Below are 7500 nucleotides of genomic sequence, written 5' to 3'. Positions count from 1 at the left end.
TTTCAGTTTTGTTATATAAACATGAGTAAATTCAGAGGAAAGGAATAATACTCTTAGAAATTCAAATAAAACTGAATTTAGATGCAGTACTTATAAAAATTATGTATGTATATATATATATATATATATATATATATATATATATATATGTATATATATACATATATATTTACATATATATATATATATATATATATATATATACATTCTCTCTCCCTCTCCCTCCCTCCTCTCTCTCTCTCTCTCTCTCTCTCTCTCTCTCTCTCTCTCTCTCTCTCTCTCTCTCTCTCTATATATATATATATATATATATATATATATATATATATATATATATATATATATATAAATCGAAAGCGTCAGTCATTCATCCAAGTTTTAAAACAACAAAGACATCAAAACAAGAAAAAAAAAATTATACTTTCACGAGAACATTCTTACGGTGACTAATAAATGATCCCGCGCTCGCTTGAAGGGGGCGGGGCCTGTATCCCACGACCTGCGGCGCCGACCAATCATATTCCTCCTTTTCACGCCGCCGTCAAAACAATTTGCTTTCAGGCTACGAATAGTTAGAAAGATTCTTTCCTCTGGCAAGGTTTTCTCGGATACTTTTTCTTTCGTTAGGGCATTTTCGCGCGAATTTCTCTTATGGCTTCCGTTGGGTTTGATCTTATTTGAAGCGTTGGCCTTTTACCAACCAGAACGTGTATTTCTATCATGTTCATGTACTATATGTACTACTATATGTACTTATCTATGTATCTATAACTAAACCTATTTTTTATTTGATATGTAAAGATTCATTTTATATGCATATATATATATATATATGTATATATATATATATATATATATATATATATATATATATATGTATATATATATATGTATATATGTATATGTATATATATATGTATATATATAAATATATATATATATATATATATATATATATATATATATATGTGTGTGTGTGTGTGTGTGTGTGTGTGTGTGTGTGTGTGTGTGTGTGTGTGTGTGTGTGTGTGTGTGTGTGTGTGTGTGTGTGTGTTTATGTGTATATATGTATACATTCTATACACTTATGAACGTTCTTAAAAAGCCAAGAATAAAAGTATTAAAATTATTTGACCTAAAGTTTCCTCCGAGTCTGTTTTCAGAATGATGGTGATGACGATGAAAATGATAATAATAATAACAATGACAATGATAATAATAATAATAATAACAATAATACATGTTTCCATTTTACTTAATGGCGCGGAGTTTCAGATCATTTTAAGATCATCTGGAGACATTAATTAGCTTATGCCCTTGTGTATTGCATCTTTATCCCTCAAATGAAAGCTATAAGATTTAAAAGAAATATAGACCCAACATTTAACTGAAGAGACACTGAAGTTTAATCATAATGAGAATCACTTGCACTGTAGACTACGCCAAAGCCCTGCACGCGGTCTATCCACGTGCATCTGCTAGCGTTTTATCTTAACCATCATACAGGATATCATACCGAGCCCCACCCTCTTCCCATCCCTTATCAGTGCCCGCCCCTCCGCCCCGCCCCTTCCATACCCCACCCCCTTTCTCCTCCAAGGTCCTGCGTTCAGTCACCTTTCACCTTGGATGCTTTCCTTCTCTAATTCCGCTGTTAAATAGGTGTTTGGCAACTGTCAGGGGATCATTGGGGAAGACTGTACCGGCCTTTTGACTGTAGGGGTTCCGGGCCCTGTCAGTGCTGGGGGGGGGGGTGACGCGGTGTTACTAAGGATGGTGGGGAGGGGGGAGAGGAGGGTTAGGGAGGGAGTGGGGGGGAGAGGGAGAGGTAGACTTTGTATCTATCCGTTGATGTGGCGTATACAAATAAAATACGAAAGAATAAAGAAAAAATAATGCAGATATGCAATTAACGAGATCCTCTGAAGAAGTCAAATGACGATGCAAACTTCCATGAGACTAAATCCCTAAAACTAATTCACGTAAAATTTTTAACAGAAAAGCTCATTGTCGGTTATTTGCTTTAAAATAAAAACAACCAATTTCAGATTTTTACATTGATTTGTATATCCATTTTTTACAATGTTTTTTTTCCTTTATTATCGAAGGAAAGGGAATACAATCTCTACTTTTTATGCACATTTACATTATGCTATTTGTACTCATCTCCATTCACAGAATTTATACCGATTTTCATTCATAATATATCTCCTGAGTCGATTTACGATCAAGTCTTGAATTAAATAATTACATAATTCCCTAAGTAAGCAATCCCCTTTCTCTGTTGCTTCGTTTGTTCATTTGAATATAATTCTAGTAAAACGTTGAAGTACAAACCATATTAGTGATAAACATGCTTATTCTTATAACACTGATAACAATAATGCGTAAACAATGCGATAAAATGTCATAATGATTGTAATGATGAAAATTATGAGAATGACAAGAATAACAACAAAGCAAAAATGATGATACTAATACTGATATATATATGACAGTCAATACTACGTAATATACAGTAACTAATAAAATGATGAAAAAAGATAAAATGATGAAATAATATTGGAAATAATAATGATAATGATGATGATAATAATGATAATGATGATAGTAATAATGATAATAACAAAATTGATTATAATGGTAATGATAGTGATGATAATTGCAATAATAATGATATTGGCATCGTTAATGATAATTGTCATAAGATAAGAATAACAATGATGATAATAACAATAATGATAATTATGATAAAGATTATGATACAAATAATGAAAATGATAATGACATCGATGAAAGTAATTGCGATAGTAAAATGACAGTAATAATAGCAATGGTGTTAATTGTTCTAGGAAGAGTATTAATGATAATCGCAATAGTTCCTTGTAACAATAATACTAATGATAAGAATGGTATGAATAAAACTAATGAAAATAATTACAACGATGGTGATGATGATGATGATGATGATGATGATGGTGATGGTGATGGTGATGATGATGACGATGACGATGAAGATGATAATAAGAAGAATAAAATAACGATGATGGTGAACAAGAACATAACTCTAAAGCCGCCGAAGAGGACCGAGGCGTCCCCATCACCGCGCCAGCCGTGAACGGGTTTTATGAATGGAGGCAAAATTATGAATGAAAATCAATCTTTTCAGCGCATAAGATGCCCTTGCTTTATCAAAACACAACTGAATAGTTTTTTTTATTTCTTCTGCTAGGAATCGGAGAATGCCTGCAGGGAAGTCCACTGTTGTTCTTGATACTATTAATTTTCTTGTGATATTTAATGTTTGTTGTCGGCCACTTATCCTATCTTTCAGCTATTTAAATAAATCTGACAAATAAAAATGCATATTACGACCATCGACGGCCGGGCAAGGGGAAAAGGGCACCTGGGCATTTTTTTCCGATGCCCAAATCAAACAGTGCGACGAACTGACTGTCCTTTCCTTCTCCATGCATTTCCATAGGAGACGTGCCATAGCATGGAAAATAAAGCATAACGAACACGTTCATATCACACCGCGAAGAGAAACGCACCGGCTATACCACGCTTGGCATAGGAGGCAACACCAACACACTCACAGGCGAAACAAGAAAGGGGGGCGGGGGATCTTCCAGTCACGAGAGCTAGAGGTCGACTGAGACATATCTGGCTGCAGCCGCCATCCACTTACCCCGCGACTGTACAAGGCTACTCAAGGCCATGTGTTTGAACTTTCTTTTTCGAGCACGAGCCCCGGATGGTAGGCCTACCTCTTATGGTAATAAAAGTAATTTCGATTTTCAAGGCGCTGGGATCTCTTGGGGTTCGAGTCTCTTCGGTAAAGTGGGATTTGCTTTTATATAAGCGTCTGATCCTTTGTTTATCTGTGCAGGAAATTGATCAATGTATTTCCATTTTTTTTCCTTTTTTTAATTCAGTCAAAGCTTGATAGCTTATGTTATTCTGTGAAATTATACATAAATATCTGCTCCATTGCGCAAAAAGAGTCATAAAGAGGAAGTTAGTTAACATACACAAACGTAAATACCTCAAAAGCATTTGGAAATATCCGCTTCATAATGTCACGTAAAAGAATTAAAGACAAAATTTAAATATATATATATACTAAACCGGAAACTTACTTTCTCGTTGACCTTCGCATCTCAGGCTGAGCGAGGGGCGTGGGTGATGTTCCAGAAAGGGACAGTCTCTTATTTGTACTGATAAAGGCCGACTATCCTCGATCTTAGGGAATGCCGCCTCGCGCACAAGCACTCATACTCACGCATGCACTCGCAGGTATGCATGCATGTGTGTGCGTGTTTCTGTGTTTGAGTTTGTGTGTTTGTGTATATGTGTTTGTGTGTGTATTGTATGCATATATTTATACATATGTATATATATTCATATATATATATATATATATATATATATATATATATATATATATATATATGCATATATATGCACATATATGTACATGTGTGTGTGTATGTGTGTGTCTGTGTGTGTGTGTCTGTGTGTGTGTATGTATGCATGTATATACACATATAAGGACACACACACACACAAACACACACATATATATAGAGAGAGGGAGGGAGGGAGAGTGAGAGTAAAACACAGACAGACAGAGAGAGACAGAGAAAAAAAAGAGAAAGAGATCGAAAGAAAAAAAAAACGAGAAAAAAAAACGAATACCAGAATGAAAGGAAGAGCGACAGAGTGAGAGAGAGAGAGAGTGGTGGATCCTTCACACACACGCCCACACACGCACACACACACACACACAACCACCGCACGCAGGCGAGAGCTCACACCCCACGGAATTTTTCATCCATTTCCCTCAGGTCAAATAAGAGACTTGATCGTCCCATTCACAAAAAGTTAATGCTTACCTGGCAACTGTTTGGTTCTAAATGAGTGCGCACAGAGCGACGTCTCTGTTGTATATATCAAGCAAAATTTATATTCTTTTCGAGTGTCATTCTTGTCATTGATGGTACACACACACACACACACACACACACACACACACACATACACACACACACACATATATATATATATATATATATATATATATATATATATATATATGTATATACATACATATATATATATATATATATATATATATATATATATATATATATATATATATACATACATACATATATTGTTTGTTGTTATTCTTGTTGATTCTGTTACTGCTGCGAGAGAGAGAGAGAGAGAGAGAGAGAGAGAGAGAGAGAGAGAGAGAGAGAGAGAGAGAGAGAGAGAGAGAGAGAGAGAGAGAGAGAGAGAGAATGGAAGAGACAGATAGAGGGGGGAGGAGGGAGAGAGAGTGGGGGGGGAGAGATAGGGAGAGAGAGAGAGAGAGAGAGAGAGAGAAGAGAGAGAGAGAGAGAGAGAGAGAGAGAGAGAGAGAGAGAGAGAGAGAGAGAGAGAGAGAGAGAGAGAGAGAGAGAGAGAGAGAGAGAGTAGCGACAAATAAATGGATAGAAGGAGAGAGAAGGAAAGATGGAGAGGGAGAGAGAGAGAGAGAGAGAGAGAGAGAGAGAGAGAGAGAGAGAGAGAGAGAGAGAGAGAGAGAGAGAGAGAGAGGGAGGGAGGGAGGGAGAGGAGAGAGAGAGAGAGAGAGAGAGAGAGAGAGAGAGAGAGAGAGAGAGAGAGAGAGAGAGAGAGAGAGAGAGAGAGAAGAGAAGAGAAATAAATGGATAGGGAGATAGGTAGTTGGAGATTATTTAACACAAGGTATTCTTAGTTTGCCGAACAAGGCATTCCAGGTGCGTCTCTGAATTTAGAGCAGGTACCAGAAGAAACAACTTAATTATAAAGAAAACCAAAGGTAACACTAGTGTTAAGTCCACTCGCTCATGTACTTCAGAAACTCAAACTTAAACCGATTAGGATAAACTACCTCGAAAAGTAGGCATTTTTCCTCTCGAAACTGGTCATTTTCTATTCTGAACTTAACCGTCCTTGGCAATACCCAATGCCAGTTAAAAGTTACGCTCGTTGGACATGCATACATTGCCTTCCATACATAGAAGTGCCTACGTGACTCTATTCCCGTAAGCAGGTAGGGCCTCACACTAGTACCTATGCAGGGGGGGGGGGATTCCTGCGTGTCCTCTTCTACAAGGTCACGCTGGTTGTATCCTGAAACCACACAGGGATTCCTCTTGGTTGGGCCCGGTCAAAACATCCTTTTAGGAGAGGAATGCATTGTAGAATTTTTTTTTATCCTTTAGGTTACATGGTGTTCCTGTTTTTATTATTGGTTATCTATTCCCTTTCTCTCATCTCTCTCCTGTTCTCTCTTTCCCTTATTCTCTCCCTTTCTCCCATTTTCTCCTCCTTCCTTTAGTATCACACATTCCAATATTACACCCATCCAAACGTTGTCGATGAAAAACTAAATTACAATATTGTAGCGGAATGCTCACGCTGATACAAGTATAATTCAAACTACAAATAGAGAGAGGTAAAAACAAGTAAAAAAGAGTCGATCGGAGTATATAGGCCTACATATACCTTTGCGACCTACTGCGAAAGAAAATCCGAGACGCAACTATGCATAAATAACAAATACCAACATATGGTCTCGTAAGTCCTGGATTATCTTCTTTACCCGGCCACTCAGTACCGTATATCTTCAGGCTTAACCCCACTGGGAATGTTTGGTTTTTATCGTATATCTTTTATCTCTAAACATCTTCGTTAATGGATTAAGGAGAGACTTGTGTTGTTGTGTTCGATATGTCAACGTCTGTGTAGTATGGTGGGCTTCCCGTGTAGTTATTTTTCTTTCTTTCTTTTTAATTTGTATCGGTTTTTACCTCTTTTTTCGAACCGCAATTCCTTTTGTATTGTATCATTTTCTTCTGATCTTATTGAGTTATTTGCTATATATCATTTGTAGTTATGTTTTTGTTATAGTATATTTTCTGATCTTATTAACTTAATTATTTATCATTTGTAATTACTTTGTATTTTTTGACAGACGTTTTACAACCAAAGCTAAGTTTATACGTTCTGATGTTCATGAAATTACTTGTACATGTAATAACTTTGATGCTACATTATGACACTGACATCACAAACATCTTGCATAACATACTTAACTTGGACATCTTTACTTATAAGCATTTCAAAGGATCCAAAATTTAAGGGTATTTACCTTTCTAAACACACACACTCGGTGATACTTGGAAAGATCTCATATTCTCACAAAATTATCTCCAGTAATACAATATATTCATTTTTTTTCTTTTTCTTAGAATTAAATTGCAATTCTGTTCTTAACTACTTTCCCTTGACACGGATAACCTACGTCACTGAATATTGTCATTATGCTTTGCGGTTGTTCTTCTGCAACACATGCGGCCGTGCAAGCATTCCTCTTTATTTTTTATTTTTTGGGTTTTGCCTCTTTTTTTGTATTACACATTAGATTTTTTTTCCTTTTTTGCTATTATTTATCTTTTTTTTATC

General features: G+C 36.1%; 1 protein-coding gene across 3 annotated transcripts in view; it reads right to left on the bottom strand.

The window, feature by feature from the left end:
* The window catches only part of LOC113814830 (L-sorbose 1-dehydrogenase-like), an 18807-nt gene extending 14333 nt beyond the window's left edge, over positions 1-4474 (bottom strand). The window contains exon 1 of one of the 3 annotated variants that reach the window (XM_070143889.1): positions 4143-4474. The gene's annotated coding sequence lies outside the window, so the exon portion shown is untranslated. Of the gene's footprint in view, positions 1-3599; positions 3700-3770; positions 3833-4142 lie in introns of those variants that run through there. The other 2 variants (XM_070143890.1, XM_070143888.1) reach the window with 2 other exon arrangements.
* Between the last annotated feature and the right edge of the window lie 3026 nt (positions 4475-7500).

Source organism: Penaeus vannamei, chromosome 31, assembly GCF_042767895.1.
Source record: "Penaeus vannamei isolate JL-2024 chromosome 31, ASM4276789v1, whole genome shotgun sequence".
NCBI lineage: Eukaryota > Metazoa > Arthropoda > Malacostraca > Decapoda > Penaeidae > Penaeus > Penaeus vannamei.
This window is presented reverse-complemented; position numbering and strand designations above follow the sequence as displayed.